This window comes from Equus caballus, chromosome 8, assembly GCF_041296265.1.
Source record: "Equus caballus isolate H_3958 breed thoroughbred chromosome 8, TB-T2T, whole genome shotgun sequence".
Classification (NCBI taxonomy): domain Eukaryota; kingdom Metazoa; phylum Chordata; class Mammalia; order Perissodactyla; family Equidae; genus Equus; species Equus caballus.
Window position 1 is genome coordinate 50,294,939 of NC_091691.1, and position 18,911 is coordinate 50,313,849.

Genomic DNA, 18,911 nt, shown 5'->3' on the forward strand with positions numbered 1-18,911 from the left:
TAGGCAGAATTTCTATGTTAAAGTATTGAGGCAGAATTCCTTTTCCTTGAGGCATCTCAGTCTTTTCTCTTAAGGCTTTCAACTGATTTGATAAGGTTTACCCATATTATGGAGAGTAATATGTTCTACTTAAAGTCAACTGATTACAAATTTTAATCACATCTAAAAAATATCTTCACAGCAATATCTAGGCTAGAGTTTGACCAAACAACTGGGCATTATAGCCTAGCCCAGTTAGTATATAAAAATCAGTCACCACAGGTGACTGGTTGTCAACTTAGCATCTATACACATCTCCACAAACCATACTTAATCTCCAAAAAAAGACAATAACAAAGTAATGCTTCTGCTAAACATGATACAACTCTTGCATACAACTGAAATTGCACTTACTCTTTTCCCAAAAGAGGATGCAAAGTCCCTGAGTGCTGTTTACTTTTCTCCTTGGTGTTCTGTAACTTAATTACAATGGCATAAAGTTAACAACACTTAAATACTGTGATGTAGAGTCAATACATAGAGTCAATATGATAAAGGAATGGGACAGAAGAAAACAAATATATTTGCCCTATGTGTGTGTATGTTTGTGGGTTGTGTGAATATATACAAACATATTAATAACAAAATAAGGAAAAAATACTCATAATAATTATAGTCTTTATTTCTGCAAATGGTCATGTGGTTATAGCTGGTATTTACAACTATCTTCTTCTACTATTCATTCCACAGTCCCTTTGCTCTCAGTAAGCACCTCTGCTGATCATGGTTCTTTTCCTGGTGGAGTGACCCCCGCTTCATTCCTGAAGGATATGAGCCATTAGTAGCCCTGCTGGAACTGGTTTATTGTAGTTTGCCCTTGACTTTCACCACAGGGCATACCAGTTGTCTTAGTCCATTTGGGCTGCTATAACAAAATATCATTGCCTGGGTGGCTTATAAACAACAAATATTTATTTCTTATGGTTATGGAGGCTGGGAAATCCAAGATTTTTGTGTAGATTCAGTGTATGATAAAAACCCACTTCCTCATCGCTGGCACCTTCTATCTGTAACCTCTCATGGGGGAAGGGCGGGCTAAGGAGCTCTTCAAGGTCTCCTTTATAAGGGCATGAATCCCATACATGAGGGCTTCACTTTCATGACCCAATCACCTCGCGAAGCCCTCATCTCCTAATCCCATCATATTGGGCATTAGGTTTCAGCATATGAATTTGGGGGGGCACACACTCAGACGATAGCACCCCTACTAGGAGATTGTGTGGCTGTCATGCCTGTGAACCTCCTTAAAGATGTGGCAGCTGCAATAAGTGCTCAGGCAGTGGCAGTGAAGATAGGAGCTGGCTCTCAAACTTCAAAACATTGTAGGAAACTTTTGATTTCAATAATAACTAGATGACACCTAGAGGGCAAATCATATTTGTTCCCTAATTTATGTTTTAATTGTGATAGAGTAAAACAATTCAGACATATTATAAACAATATATGTTACTTCTTTTCAAAATGTATTTATGATCAAGATGCAAAAATACAAAAGGATATATTGCATTTTCTGGTTAAAACATTTAATTGTTACACAAATTCAAAATGAGGATTGAAACTCTGTTATAGAATACCATGAACTATAACGCTACTGTTGCTGAGGTGGTGTTTTGCACATAGTAGAACCTACTCTAACAATAATCCAGAGAATTTTTAAGCAAGCTCTAGTTTATTTTAATATGTCCTTGTAAGGAAATGACATTCTGATGAAGGGCAGAATTTGGGGGACTTGGGTTTCCTAAATCCAGATTACCTTAGGGATGTAAATTATTTCCTTGAAACACAGAAGAAATCCGTGTCTTGTTTTGACTCCGGATTTTGGGATGAAGAATGCTCGTAGAAGCACAGCCCTCTCCTTGAGGTAGATCAGAAAGTGCACTGAGAGTTACTAAGTGCTATGCTCAGGAACAAAAGTGAAGGGATGAAATCCGTCAGAATGCCCATCGATAAGCCCACAAGAAAATGAAGACTATAGACAGTTTTTAAGATTAGGAATTACTGTTAAAAATATGTAAGACTTGGCAATCTATTTAGTGTTCCTGTATGTATTATTTTTGTATGCCAGATCTTTTATTTTCTAAGAGTTAGCACCAAAATCCTTAAAGTCAGTAGGTCTATATATTTTATATAGTTTTATTTTTTAATTTAATTTAGTTTTTTGAAAGAGCAAGAGATAGGTAAACTGAAAAATCTCTATCTCTGTAACTAGGCTTGTGAAGAACATAGAATCTTAAAGAAGAGTGTTGGTAGTAACAGCTTTCAAGAAGATAAACAGTCTGCCCCTTAACACTTTTCACCCACCCCCCAACCCCTACCCCTCTGGTAAACACTAATCTGTTCTCTTCCATGTGTTTATCTTCCACATATGAGTGAAATCATATGGTGTTTGTCTTTCTCTGTCTGGGTTGTTTTGCTTAACATCATACCCTCAGGGTCCATCTATGTTGCCACAAATGTAACAATTTTGTCTTTTTAACGGCTGAATAGTATTCCCTTGTATATATACCATATATTCTTTCTCTATTCATCCATTGATGGGCACTTGGTTTGCTTCCACATCTTGGCTATTGTGAATAATGCTGTAATGAACATAAAGGTGCATAAGTGTCTTTGAATTGTTGATTTCATGATCTTTGGATAAATATCCAGTAGTGGGATCCTGAATCATATGGTATTTCTAGTTTTAATTTTTTGAGACATCTCCATACTGTTTTCCATAGTGGCTGCACCAGTTTGCATTCCCTGCAGCAGTGTATGAGGATTCTCTTTTCTCTACATCCTCTCCAACATTTGTTATTTTTTTGTCTTGTTAATTTTAGCAATGTACACCTGAAATCTACACAATGTTATAAGCCAATATGACCTCAATAAAAAAATTTAAGAAAAAAAAGAAACAGTCTGTATGTCATGGGGACTGCTGTAAAGGATAAAATGAGTCTGGGTAACAGGAACCAAGGTCTCTAAGTTATTTTCAAAGTACAGAGATAACACAGCTGAACCATTTTCTAAGATCCAGAGTGGATATTTTTGTCAACTAAATACATACACTAACTCCATTAGCAATTTGGGGTCTTATAGTACTGATATTCCAACCACAAATCAATGTCATTAGCTCATCTGTGGTTAGCAACTGAAAAGAAAATTCCGCACAGTTTATTAGCGAGACCTTTGAATTAGACAACAAGGCTTCAGACTACAGCTTTCCTTATGCATGCAGTATGCTTACATTTATGCCAAGTGTAACTACATGGTTACAAGTCGTTTATTGCTGAATATTTTCAATTTTATCTTTGTTGGTCATGCTATGTATGTGTGAGTGACCATCTCACATACACATGATGAAAAATACCTAAAATATATTCAAAGTACTTAACGTACCATTAAGGATTAATTGGATTGTGACCATTACCTGGTTGAAACATTATAGCAAAATCTAAATCGATTTCTGACAGTTAATGGGGTATTTAAAATAATTGTCTACAGCAAAAAGTATATAAATTAGTTAATAAAAGTAGCATTATCTCTTTAAGGGACATCAAATGTCCAATATCAATGCAAAATTAAATTTAAATTTAATCTGGACCGTGGGAAACCTACAAATGACCCTGTTAATTATCAAGTAAGCCTAACCTAATTCGTACCTAATCAATAAAGGACTCTCTAAGGGAAGCCTTAGTAAATGTGAGTGGAGACAGCCAATTTTATACAGCAAATGTTATTTTTGAAAATGTTTTCAGGAGCCATAAAAAATGCCCAATAACCATTTTATTTGTAGTGCAGCTGTCTTGCCCACTAGGCAACTACGTTTGTTTGGGGTCAAAGTCACATATTCATAAAGATGAAAAGAAAGTGCTGCCTGTCTAGTTTTCAGCACATATATTTGAAGAGGGACAGAACAGGGGATTTTAAATTCTAGATTCACTCTGCATTCATTCACCTACTCATTAATTCTCTTGTACCTTATGTCTCTTTATCTGCCCCTTTTAACACTGCTTACCCTGTGCTTGACAGGTCAAGAGATTCCTGCAAAATATTATCTGTGAACTGTCATTGTCAATTGGCACGGAAATGAACAAATGGTCTTAACATGTTACAATGTTAAAAACAAATGAAAACTCACAGGCTATACCGTGAAAACGAAATGCATTGTTGCTTCTGAGTTCTTTTAAAACGTTTCTTCTGATTTCACTTCTTTTGCATTTTCTGGTTCTTCCGTCAGATTATGCTATGTAGCTACTTCCATGGCCAATTTTAACACAGCACACCTAATTACATACTAGTTATTATGACTTTTGAAGAACACAGAAAAATAAATGGAAATGTTTGTGTTGTATATTGGAGTATATACTAGCCATTTATGCTAAATTAGATATTACCCCTTTTATTTTTTTCTGGATACTTTTAATATACACTATTCTTAAAAATGAAGAACTGAGCCAATCTTCTGGAATCCTTAAAAATCTTGGCTTTACCTCTCACCCTGTTTAAACTTCTTGTATCTTCAAGCAAAGATTGTAGTCCAACTAGGCTCTTTTTATTCTTCAATATTTCCCACCAGTACTCTTACTCTTTCCTGATTAACATGACATCATCACAACTAAATACACACAAAGCTTTCTTACATTCTCTGAATTTCTATATATGTTTGTCTCTGTTTAGAAAACTTGTTATTAAAAACTGCCTAGTAGGAAGGGAGAAGTTCTCGCAGACAGCACTATGGGGAAGAGCTCAGATGTGGGAATCAAGCAGCCTGGGTTTAACCACGTTGCTTCTTAATGCTGGGACTTCAGTACGTTCCTTAGCCTCTCTACAACTTCTCTTTACGCACCTTTAAAGTTAGAAAAATCAAACTAAATGAAATGTGTTTGTGTATCTAATATCATTCCTTTTAACTCTCAAAATGTTCTGGTTTGGGCGATAATTTATATAGCCACACAAGTGATAAAGATTGCAAGTTGTACAAATAATGCATGCTAGTGGTACTTGTTAGTATCCTTTGCCAGAGCACTTGTAAGATATAAAGTGGCCTAGTTTGAGTTCCGTACCTTCGATGAAGTGGTAACGACCAGGAGGGTAAAGATGAGCAAGGAAGAGATAAAACATGCAAATTAGACTAATCTTCTGAATACTTCAGAATTGATTGTGTTATTTTGCTGTCATGCAAACAGGCATGTCAGAAATTTGATTATTTATTCCATAATTCCTGTGCCTGGTTATTATTATAATAAGTTTTTTTTCCTCTTTCCTGTCATTGTGTTCATATTTACAGTCACTTGCTTCCTTTTAATTTGATTGGTGTATTACATTATTTTTGTAGAGACAGTAATGACAAAGATTCCACTTGCGCCTCTACATTTTTCCAGCCCCTTTACAATTAGGTGGGGTCATGGAGACCGGTTCTGGCCAAAATTGTGGGAGGAATGCTCTGTGTCACTTCCAGGCTGAGGCTTTGTGAAGGGTTGCTGCCTTTCCAATTAGTGCAAATCCCAGAGAGCGGGTCCTCTGTGGGGCTCTCTAGTGCAGAGTTCCTGCCCGTCTGCAGCGGACAGGCCCTGTGACTGGGAAACACTCTTTTGTTTGTGAAACTACAGAGATTTGAAGGTTATTGGTTACCCCAGCATCACCTAGCCTGTCCTGATTAATACAGACACTGGTACCAGGAGAGATATGCGGTAGTAACAAACAAGCCGAAGTCCAAGTACATGGCCTTTGATTTGGTGTCCATTCAGGAAACGACTGTCGAGCTAGGAAGGTAGCAATCAATTTTTGGAATGTTTTTTCTTTTCTTTTAATTCTAGAGCTGTTTAAGACTCACAGGAGCAATCTGGTTTGGCAGGGGTGAAATATTTTGTAAAACTGGAACCTGTGACCATTTGGGAAGCAAATCTTGCAGCATCCTTGATGTGGCTCTCCAGGAAGAGGTTGGAAAATATAGCATTAATAGTGTGTGTTGGTTGCTTTTTGGTTGTATTTCACAAAGTATTACAAGAAAGAGATGATTTCAGCAAAGGAATTGTCAATATGCAGCTTAATGAAAGGGAATAAGGACACTAAGGCCTTTCACTGTTAAAAGAGTCAGTTGCTTTGACACCTAAAAGTGATAAGCTTGAGAAAGCCTTTTTGAGAAACCTACTTGGTACAAATGTTCGACTAATTAAAATGCTTAAGGGCAAAATTAAACTAAGGATCAGACCCCAGAAAAAAACTTTTATTTTTTCTCTGAAGCCCAAGGGACTCAAGACAACACCATTAAGCTTAGAGAAAGTGAGAGTTTATATGGGTGAGAAAGCAAATAAATATTTCATGCATGAGAACTATGTCTCAAAAAGAACATAGATGCATGTAGTGGCACGTTGGGCTAGCTGGAGTGGATTAGATAAGAAACTCTATTAAGTTTTTGAAACAATTACATTGCCAAAGAATCCAGTGAACTAAAAGATATGGGGCCTTAAAATGACCCTAGGGCTTGTATCAATTTTAGGATAGGTTAAGCTAGGCTATAGCAACAAACAACTGCAAAATGCTAATGGTTTACAAAGCTGATCTTTTCTTTGTACCACATGACCATCACAGTTGGCTGTGGCGGTTCTCCATGCTGTCTTTACTCTGGGTCCCATCTGAAACAGCCGTTGTTTGGTACATTGCAAATCAAAGTGGCAGAGGGCAAAGAGAGCATGGGAGCAGGTCCTACCCTAGATGTCACACACGCTACTTCTCACGTGATTTTGGCTAAAACAATGATAAACCCAGAGATTAACAGAGTGGGGCATATGATCCCCTTGCATGGAGAGGCAGAGAATATTGGTGAAAAGTAATGAAGATGATTATAGGCTACTAATGTTCTATGGGCAGGAATGTGGCTCAGAAAGCCGCACAGCCATGATGAAAAGTATACTCCCCAATGCCCAATTCAGATGTGACAAGGAAAGTCAAGATAAAATAATGAAGGATCCTTTCTTACTCCAGTTGAGGGTACCCTCAATAATTGTGGCCAGTGGGATTTTGGAATTGGTACAAAGAAGTCATTACTGTGCATTTCCCATTTTTCTTTCCAGATGGAAATTTTCTACAATTGCTCTTCATTAGAGAGGGCAATAGCAAGTCTTTTTAGTCCATAAGCCTCCGGACCTAGAAGAGCCACATATGGGCTAACACAGAGATGACTGCACATCACCCAAAGACCTAGGACTTTAAGCTAAGTCTGTGACTGGCTGGAATTTTTATGTAATCTCCCGCGGGAAGCTATTAAAAGTGACCCATCTGTTGGAAGAAGAGAGCAAAGGGCCATTTGGTGACTAGAAGGGTAAACTGGGGCATAGACAGTAATGCTCACCAAATATTCTACTTTCTGCTTCATTTCCACCCATGTGACTGGTGATGGCCAATGAACTCTGAGTGGAAGCAAAGCATCACTTCAGGGCTGAGGTAATGAGAAGCCCACACCTGAGCTACAGCCTCTCTTTCCTTGATGTGGAGACTGAGCATGCCTCTTGTTCCAGAAAGTACAGTTACAAGAGGAAAACTCTTTGTCAGATCTATCTCTGAGAGGCAGTGTGGAACAGAGGCTCCTGCCAAGCTTCATGAGGCATGAGGCCTGAATGAAAAATAACCCTTTCTTGGGTTAAGTGCCTAAGCTTTGGGAGTGGTTTGTTCCTAAAGCATAATCTATCCTATCAAGCTATGTTGGGTAAAGCTGAAAATTCTGTATAAAGTAGATCTTTTAAAAAAAAGTCATTTTATTTTCCCTTCATATTTACGAGGATATTTTAGGTAGCTTATCTTATCCTTCCTATTCACCTCTCTCTCTGCCCCAGGGGGCAATGCATTATAAGAATAACAGTGAGCAAGCAGACAGAGAGCTCTTCCGAACTCTAAATACTGTGCTTCAAATGCTGCAAAATGTGGGTAGAAGAGTTTGTTTTTCCCTTCCACATAATGGTACATCAGAGGTTAGACACACTCAGGAAAGGCTATTGAGAATATCCTTTGGGAATTCTGTAATGGGTGCTTGGTCTTTGTGCATTCCTTCTAATCAATGCAAAATAGCAGGTTGTGGGTTCCATAAGCAAAAGCACAGACATTTAATCACATGAATGCACACAGATCCAAAAGAAGAATTAATTATTAATGATGCTGTGGTTAGACTCAACTTCAATTAATAAATAATTTAGAACGCTGTATACAAGGGAACCACAGTATAATAAAAAATAAGGTAAAGTCTTAGCAGAAACCTTCATATCAAAATTTGAGGTCATTTCTCAACACTGATAATTCCTAATAGTGTGACATTCCAATCAATCCATTTCTGTTTATTCAGAGCAGCACCCATAGACCAGCATGAGGTAAAGGCATTAATAATATTTACAAATTACTTTTCATAGCTATATGATAGTTTATTGTAAAAAAGGACATAATTCAAGTTGTAATCTGGCCTGACAAAATGAAAATTTGTGCCACTCAAAGCAGCTTTCACTAATACACAGAAAGGCAACAAACAAACTTATTTCTGCTTGCAGTGATGCCTAACCAGTGTAGTCTTTCAAATCCCAAAACTACTTTAACACAAATTAACAACCATCTTGAAAAGTAATGCTACAGCAGGTATCATTCTCACCTAATGGTTCATCTGCTGCTCATGGTTAATGTATGTGACAAGTTGCTTATTCCAGAATCCACCAGCATTTAGACTTTGAGAGAAAAAAAAAAAAACCATCACCATGGGATATTGTTTTCTTTTGATGTGGACTTAGTAAAAAGTCATTCCTTGTGGTCATCTAGCTTCAGAGTTAAAACTGCTTCAACAGGATGCACACAATAAGAAGAAATTAATTTGGGAAGTAAAGTTTGAGAATTATTTTCAAGAACCTCCTGTCATGCCCTCCCACTGCTCCTCGCCCCTCCCTTCCACGACAGTAATAGAAAAAACAAAAATAAATTCCAAGTTAGTTTTCAAGCTTCTTTTGGCAATAATTGCGTTTCTAAAAGGCAAGATACTTTTGGATGGCTTCACATCTGGTAAACTGTGTGTGGTGGTTCCTGTTCCTTCCTGGGCAGCTAATTTCTGGAGTTTGTGATGTTGTGGATGAAACCATCTCTAGGCATAATTGAATTTTCATAATTTATTGGTTTTCAAAACCTAGAATTTATTCTAGGCCAGACAAAATATTCATCATGTGGACTGTCTGTACCTTTTGTCTGAAAATATAGAATTAGAAAATAAAGATGTTGATATAATGCTCAATACTGTGCTACAGGTTTGTTTTCATTCTTGTTTCATGGTAAAAGGGATAGCCTTTAAAAAATTGCTCATACAAAGTAGGAAATGTAATAAAAAAATATAAGAGCCCTGTGAAAGCCCCTGGTTCTACATTTTATCACCTACTGTTTAGCTTTCTTTAGTCCATTAAATAGATATAGTCGTACCAATACTTCAGAAAGAAGAGAATATTTTGTAATATACATGGAGTTCTTATGAAATAGGTATTCAATAATATAAAGTGGGCTAAGTTTTAAGAGATGTACATCACTTGTGTACTGAGAACTGAAAGACAGGCAGTTGAAATTAGTTAACCTGCACTGGTATATTCGCTAAAAAGAAAAAGAATTAATAAAAAATTTCCTATTTAAGGAAAAAGAGATGAGTCTTCACGCTGACACTTAAGCAATGGCTGTCTGGTGTTTTATCGGCTAAGTGTCAGCGGCTAATCTTTCAAATGACAGATTCCAAAGGGTCCTCTCCCTAGTGATTGGCAATAGAGGACTTTGGTTTTAGGAACCGGCATTTCTAACCAGCAGCTTAGGTGATTCCAATAGGCACGGTGCTAATCCAGACCTTTGTTTCATAGATAAAGGTAAAAGCTGACAGAAGACAGAGATAAGCTGGATGGGAAGAGAAGAGCCTCAGTGAAGGGCCAGGTAGAGTAAATAAAAGAAAAAATTCCCTTGGTAAAGAAAACCAAGGGAAAGGATATATAAATAGATGGACTATCCAAGAAGTAGTTAACAATCAGAAAAAAACCAGTCTATCAAACCTGCATAGACAGGAAGCAAAATGAACAAGTGTAAGATAATGTTGAGAAAGGAAGCAGTAAAACAACCTTAATTTTATTGTATTTTAGCTTTTCTTTTAAATTTTATCAGTAGTTATTTTTTCTTATCATTGTGTTTTTAATGTTTTTCTGGCCCCTCCGATCCCAGCTCTCTCCTGCTTGTAGAAAGAACTCTTTTCCTCAACTGTGGTTCTTTGATGCTGGTGGGTTCCTCTGTTAGGAAAGTTAAAGAAGTCAGAAACAATAAAAACACAGGTGGGTGGAAATTACCCTCCTTGATTCATGCCCCTAGTCTCGGGGGCACGTATAGATTTGGAAACAATTTTAAGAAATTCACAAACCCTTTAAAGCAATCCACTGGATTTATTATTATTATTTTTTTTTCTAGAGTTTTAACACAGCAGTTTAAGCACCCTAGGAGAAGAACTTGACCATTTTTTTTCAGGTCTAAAGTCTTTTTTGAAAAAAATAAAAGTTTTTTATAACACAGATACAGAAACGTACATTTAACAAATTTATAATTTAACAAATTTTTATAAAACAAAAACCCTGGAACTACCCAGGTCAAGAACCCCACTCACAAACCCTGGAGTCTGATTCCTGGGTCAATTAATCCATTGGGAATTGGAAATGATGACATTTTAATTCCATCACTTTGGCTTCATTTATTAGTTGAAATACATTTATAAAGAGATGTTTCCTTTCATCTACTATTTGTTATAAAGTGGTGTAGTCATTATAAAAGTGCTAAGATATATGTTTCATTCTTTCAAGATAATTGGGTCCCTATCGTTTTCCAAAGTTAATGAGCTTTTCTTTAAACTTTATTACAAACTCATAGACAAATATATTTTCTGTTTCACTCTGATCCAGTTAACATCCTTATTGGAGCTTAGACTATCTCAGTTATTTTGTCAGTACTTCTTTAAGTTGTCTCCTAGGTCATTTTGACACAACCTTAGTAAACTCTGGTAGCTTGCTTTCTATCTGATATGAAAGATGGTCTTAGCTCATTTTCTATATCACTATTCTGTTTTTTATTTCACTGATTTTTGTGCTGACTTTTATTTTTCCCTTCATTTAGATTAAATTGACTTATCTTTTCTAATTTCTTTAGGTGGGAGCATAGATCATTGATTAGAGAAAATTCTTTTTTTAAAAAAATATGTGTTCATGCTATAAATTTCCCTCTAAGCAATGCTTTAGCTAAAACTAACAAATTTTGATATATTGTGTAATTATTTTCACTCAATTTACATGCAGTAAAATTTATTCTTTTTTGGCAAAGAGCTCTGTGACATTTGACAAATATAGAGTTGTGCAATAACCACAAAAATAGAGATTTAACATACAGTACTTCCTTTATTCAGAAAAACTCCCCATGCTCTTTATTAAACAAATTCTCCTGACATCTTCACTCCCTCTCAAGAACTGATCCTAGGGGGCCGATCCAGTGGCACAGTGGTTAAGTTCACAGGTTCTGCTTTGGCAGCCCACGGTTTGCGGTTCAGATCCCGGGTGCACATCCAGGGTGTGGACCTACACTCTGCTTGTCAAGCCATGCTGTGGCAGACGTCCCACATATAAAGTAGAGGAAGATGGGCATGGATATTAGCTCAGGGCCAGTCTTCTTCAGCAAAAAGAGGAGGATTGGTGGCAGATGTTAGCTCAGGGCTAATCTTCCTCAAAAAAAATAAAAAGAAAAGAAAAGAACTGATCCTAGAGTTGTACCCTTGCAAGAATCTCAAATAAATGGAATCATAAGATATATGCCCTTTGCAATCTGGCTTCTTTCACTTACCAGAATGCATTTTGGATTCACCCATCTTGTTATGTTCATTCCTTTTTATTGCTGAGCACTATGACATTATATGGATGTACATAGTTTGTTCATCCATTCTCTAGTTGAGGGACACTTGAGGTTTTCTTCTGTTTTCAGCTATTCTAAATGTTCATGAATAGAGTTTTATATTTTTATTGTACTTGGGCAAATACCTGGGACTAGAGTTGCTGGGTCACGTGGTAAGTATAGATTTACTTTATAGGAAATTGATAAACTTTTCCAAAGTGATTGTATCATATAAGAGTCCCAGTTACTTCCCATCCCCAACAATACTTGATATTGTAGTTTTTTTAAAGCCATTCTTTAATAGATGTGTTTTGTTATCTAATTATGGTTTTAATTCACATTTTCTCAGTGACCAGTGTTATTGAACATGTGATCATGGGTTTATTTACTGAAACATCAGTTCAAATTTTTTCCATTTTTTAACATTGGTATTTTCTTATGATTAAATTTTAGAGTTTTATGTTAATATATTTGGGATACAAGTCCTTTGTCAGATATGCGATTTCAAATATCGTCTCCCAGGATATGGTCTCTTTTTTCATTTTATTAACAGTGTCTTTTGAGGATCAGATATTCTTAATTTTAACAAAGTCTACTTATCAATTTTTCTTTAAAAGATCATGCTTTCGATGTCATCTCTATGAAATAGTTGTCTTAACTAAAGTCATAGTGATTTTCTCCTGTGCTTTCTTCGAGAGATTTTACAGTTTTAGGTTTTGCATTTGTATCACACATGTTTTCTCAGTAAGAGTAGTAGGGAAGGGGGAATTTAAATTAAAGTTATTATAAAGTAATACATGCTTTGCAGAAAGATTGAATTCTGTATATAGTATATATTAGAGAGCATAAAATCACATTCAAATCCTCCCATGTAGAAATATCACTGTTTATGATTTAAATAGCCTTTTAATTTTTTAAATATTTGTGAAGACTGTTCAATAAAAAAAAATCAAAACAAAATACTTCCCTAGAGCTTGCTTTAATTCCTGCTTGACAATATATTTATCTTGGATAGTTGGTCATTTTAGTACAAATAAATTTGTTTTATTTTTCAATGATTACATAATAATACCAGATTGAGTAACTCTCCATTTTGATAGACTTTGAGGTTCTTCATTTTTTTTGCTCCTATGACAAATGATTTTATATATCTTTGTCTATTTATGTGACTATATCTCTAGGATAAATTTCTCAAAGTGGAATTGCTGGGTCAAAGACTGTGTGGAGTCCACATGCAAGCTTCCCAATTATTTTGCTGAATTATTTTTAAAAGCTGTTTCTTTTCTATCCAAGATCCAACTAAGCTTCACAACTGAATTTAATTTTTATGTCTCTTTTACCTGTTTTCTAAATGACCTTGAATATTTAAAGAGCCCAGGCCAGTGTGCTCATAGAATGTGGTACCTTCTGGCATGGTCTGATAGTTTCCTCATGATTAAATACTGGATAAACATTTCTTATAATAATGCTACGTAAGTGATGTATGTACTTCCTAATGTCCTATAATAGGAGATACATAAATGTTAGGTTATTCCACTATTTATGACCTTAAATTTCCGTTCACTTGGGCTAAAATGATGACTGTCAGAACTTTCAATTGCAAACATGTATTTTACCCTTTGGTAATTAATAATCAGACTATGACATGATACTTTGTCACTACGATAACCTTTTTCTCAACATTCTATTACCCAGCGGTTTAGCATCCATTAATGATTGTTGCTGACACCAGATATTACATTGAAAAATGGTAATATTTTACTTCTGCCTTTCTTCTTACATTTGTTAGCTAGCTTCCTTCTTCCTCTTTTCTCTCTTTCTCTTTTTAAAAAAGTATCACTGAAGACATACAAATTATTTTTATTGTTATATTTGTTATACCCCTTACATTTGTTATTTCGTGGCTGCCGGCAGCTCTTGCGAGCTGTCTCTTGTGTCCTTTTGGCATGACCTCATTAATCATTGAGCAATCCCTTGCTTTTTGGAGCCACAAGCTGTCCCAGGCTCTCTTTCTACATTTTCTGCATCACACCTGGAATCGCCTATTTTTCCAAAGAGCCCTAGACGTTTTAGTGAAGAATAATATTTAGAAAATAATTTCTGGGTGTGATGTGTTCATTGTTACTGAAGTAGCTTTCCTTTTAGGCCCTTTCAATGTATACAGCTTTCAGAAATATATATTTTGCAAAATATCATGAGTTCATGTAGTTATTTCCAAGTCAACTGTAATATTACAGGGTTTCCTTACTACTGTTTTTAAAGTTTTATCTTTGAATCTCCTCTAACTTACAGTGAAAAATCTCTAACCCTAATGACGTTATTATATTTGCATATTAGCTTTATCCTACTTTATGTACATATACACTTAGACATAGTTTTCAAATTACACTAATATTTCCACTAATAACAAATTTACTAAGACAAATTTAAGACCTCTTTTGGATTTATTTCTTTCCTTAGAATTAAGTGTGTATTCAAAAGTCTGCTTTTTAATTATTTTCTTTTCATAGTCAATGTTATCAATTTGCTATGGAGTTAGGTTCATTTGTTTCTCGCTATATATAATTTAGGATTTATTTTTTACACTTTTGATTTATTTTTGAATATGTAAAATATGATAAAAATTGCTATGGTTCAAAATTTAAACTATGTAAAAATATGGAACACTTCTTACCATTTCCATCTTCTCTGCTCTCATCTATGTCTAGGTATCATTTTCACTAGTTTATGACTTTTCTTTCCTTTCCTGCCTGCTTGCCTTCCTTCCTTCTTTTCTGTTTTTTTTTGGGATCAAAGTCATATACTGTACACACTTGTTTTCACCTTTTCACTTGGTATATCTTGGTAATAACTTGTATCAGTTTATAGAGACTGTTGTCATTCTTTTTTGTGGCTGCAGAGAATTCCATCACATGAAAATACCTTAGTTTACTCAACCAATTTTCTATAGATATACATTGGGTTTGCATATAAATTTTGTCACTACAAGTAATGTCTTCATGAATACTGAGATGTATATGTTTAATTCTCCAACAAGTTTGAATTAGTTTACACTTCCATCAACAGGGAACGGGGTATTAGGAGCACAGATAAGTCTTGGCCTTCAGACATCTAATAAGTTGACAATATGCTACAGAGCAAAATGCAACATCCCACGACTCACAAGAGCAGGACTCTTTACCCTAAATTTATCAGTTGGAGAAGCATTGGGCCAGTGAGGAGACTGGCCCTCCTTTGCTCCCTCCAGAGGGTGAAACAGGTGTTCCCTTCCCATAAGGCAATGTAAGGAACAAGCTACTTACTCTCCAACCACAAAGTTCTGGCCATTACGTATGTTTATTGGCAAAATTAGGGTCATACGGTTTCAGGGTTGTGGGAAGCAGCACTTCTCTTACTTTTAACAGATTCCTCTCAAAAGTCCAATTTGTTCTGGAGTTATTCCAAAGCAGTATTTGGATTATGTAAGATTCCTGGCGCATGCAATTATGCCATCACAAAGAGATTCAGTTGTTACTGCCTACTCTGCTCATCAGGATAGGGAGAAAGACTTCCTGAGAGTAACAGGACAAATGATGCATGTCACTATCACAGCTCCCTGTTGCCAATGAAAATGGGTGGTTTCTCTTCTTTAAAAAGAAGCAAATATTTACTCTCCTAATTATTGTAAAAATATTTCACTTTATGCTGTCCTAGTACAGTTTTATTTGATTGCAGAGCCTTATATACTCCACCCTGAGGAAGGAAATAATGAACAGATCCTTCTCTTCTTAAATATATATGCCTCTAACTCTGCTAGAAATGACTTACACATATGTCAGTTTGTTTGCTGTAATGAGGAGCAGTATCTACTTTGCCAAGTACTCAGCCCTGAAGTACCACTGGGAGATTGTAAAACTATTCTGAAATGTGGACTGTAAAATAAAAATGAAAAATCTATTTAATATATCTAGACCAACAATCTGGTGTGTGTATTACTTTTGAAGACCCTAAAATATGGGCACCAAAAACTCATATTAAATTGTCTTAAAATTTTTTTAATGAGTTTACTTTCCCCAGTGGAGATTACAAATTTGCTATAGTACATATTGTGGAAAGACAGAACATTTCCAATGAGCGTGAGTGCACCCAAGGACATCACATTTGCCAGTTTCTCATATTTCCTTCCCGTTTGTCTTTGAACTCCAATAGTTAATGCTGCATGTTAACATCATTTCCCACCACTTAGAAACAACATATACTCAGAAATCCCTCATTTTAATTAAAAGACTCTTGCCCAACTAAGAAGTCTTGTCAGGACAATCTTTTTTACTCTAAGTAAACTGCTTGTTCTGACTACAGATTAATTACAGATAAAATGATTTGGGGGATTAACAAGGGACTATTTTTCATCTTTATTAACATTGTTTTTTCTTTTCTACTATTTATAAACACAAATACACTGGCTATAAAGGAATAATATGAGATACTATCCATTAGGTTTTATCTGTTATTGAGTATTCCTACTAATTCTTATAACTTGTGAGAGTAAGATGACATTTTGCTGTAAGGTGAGCATTCTTTATGCAAAGGAACATCTATCAAGAGAATGAAAGCAATGGAGAAAGGCTCTTCCTTGTGAATTAATTACCCCAAAACATACACAAATAAAATCTACTCAGACAACCAATTAAAGCATTAAACACACCAGTGGTGTTTTATCCAAACTAGATTAGGAGCTGTTAGGAGAGATGTTCTAACAAAGTGCAAATGGATCTGAGGAAGGCTGGTGAATTTTCAACAAGAAAGTTAATATTTACCCTTGATCTTTGAAACTCTTGGCAAAGTAAACCTTAAACCAAGGTATGGTTGGCTTCCACTCCTCAGTTTCTAAAATTCCTTCTTCCTGTCATCACGTTTATCGGGACTTTTTGGCACATGGATCAGAATAAACAAGTCTGGAAAGAGACTCAGTGAAAAGGCCAAATAGGAATTGTATACTTTAATGCTTCTTGCTATATTCTTTGTTGTACTAAATCCTGAATTAGGGTCATGCTAAAATGTGTTTTTACACACACACACACACATGAACAATATATTCATTGCTAAGGATGTAGATGCTGTCTATATACATGTCTTGGTGTTGAGATCAGAGAGATCAGTTTCATGGAATCAGTTATCACAGCACGGATTTTGCTGTGACAGGAAAAAAGACAGCAATCTTCAGCATCGCTTAGCAGTAGACATCAAGACTGTGAGCACAACTATTTAAAAACCTTGCCTAATTTTTCTGTAGTTTGCCAGATGAAATTTTCAGTAAGATGGAACTTTAAATCAATGGGTTATGCCTCCTTAGTGTTTTATAGCCATCCATCTCAGAAAGAAAGAAAACTGTTTTGGTTTCATCTCTTGACCCTTGAGAGATTCCAAGAGCAACCATTGTTCTTAAGGCTGGATGGCCAAGGGCAAATCCTAGGAGATGAAGCAGCCTGGTCCTCACAAGCCTCCAATGTGTTTGCGATTATTGTCACTGTTTTGCAAGTGTTTTTAGTTTGTCTAATTTTGACAAGTGACTTGAGAATTATACCTCTGGAATTTTTGCATCATATTCTATTCTTTTTACGTGTACTTATCTTTCTCACTCAAAGTCAGCTTCACAAAGGCAAGACCTCGCAGAAACCTGTAGAAAGTTCCATGTTAATGGGAAGTAATGTGAAAATGTCTCTGTTTCATACTATATTCAGTAATCAGTATTTATCATGTTTTTCAAGTACTCGTCAGCCATATGACTCTATATTCTGATTGTGTATGAGTTTATATAATACAGAAATATAAACATGCTGTGAGCCTCACCTCATGTTACGTCTGCTGTCTGATCTTGAATTTTTAAGAGTGATGAAAAACTTGTTCAGGAAATAAGCAGTCTTTTTGTGTTTTTAGGCAAAGATTTTTCTGTCTAAAGTTTAATTTAAAGTTAAAGTCATAGTGTGGTTTTAGGGTTGTATTAGTTGGTTTGAAAGCAACAGAGAATGTCTCCAGCCAACTTTAGCTAAAGGACATTTACTGAAAAGATACCCAGGATCACAGAACTGGTGGGAGACCAGAGGGCAAGGCTGAGGAGGAATCAAGCACCAAACTATGAAAGACAGTGAGCATGTTGAGTAAAATTAGAAACTTCTGCATAAAAATGTTACTTTTAACAGAGTATTAAAAAAACAGTTCAGAGACAGAAACAAATATAGACAATTATCACAGCTGACAATACATTATTTAGATTAGATTAAGAATTTTGAAAAGCACAAAACTCTCAGTACAAAAGTACATGGAAATGAGCAGGCAACGCACAGAGTCAGAAATCCAAATGTCTGATAAAAATAAGCTGCTCAACCCCACTGGAAATAAAGAAAATAAATGTAAAAGGAGATTTTGGTTCATATCTATCAACTTGATGAAGATTACAAAGCCTGAAAATGCTAAGTGATGGTGAGGGTCTGGAATCAGGGCACGGCTTATACACTGCTGGTGGAACTATAAACTGGTTGGACAACTTTGTAGAGTGACTTGGCAATATCTGGTAAAGCTGAAGAAACTTCTCACCTCTAGACATGCACTTTACAGCAACTCTTATACATGTTCGTATGGAGATATGTGTAAGAGTGCTTATGGCAGCTTTTATGTAAAGGTAATAATATTGAAAAACATAAATGTCCATAAACAGGAGAATTGACAAATTATTTTTCATGTGTTCATATAGTGAAAGATTATCAAAGGGAGAAAATTAAACTAGAGTTACCTATGTTCATATGCCTAAATGTTCAAAATATTATGTTGAGTAAAATAAGTTGCAGAACAATGTGTGGCTTTTGAGCCACAAAGGTCAAAGCACAGATTTCTCTTTCTTTCAGGAAACCTCAGCTCTGCCTTTAAAGCTGTCCCACTGATTAAGCCAGGCCCACCCAGTTATCCAGGATAATCTCTTTTGCTTAGAATCAACTGAT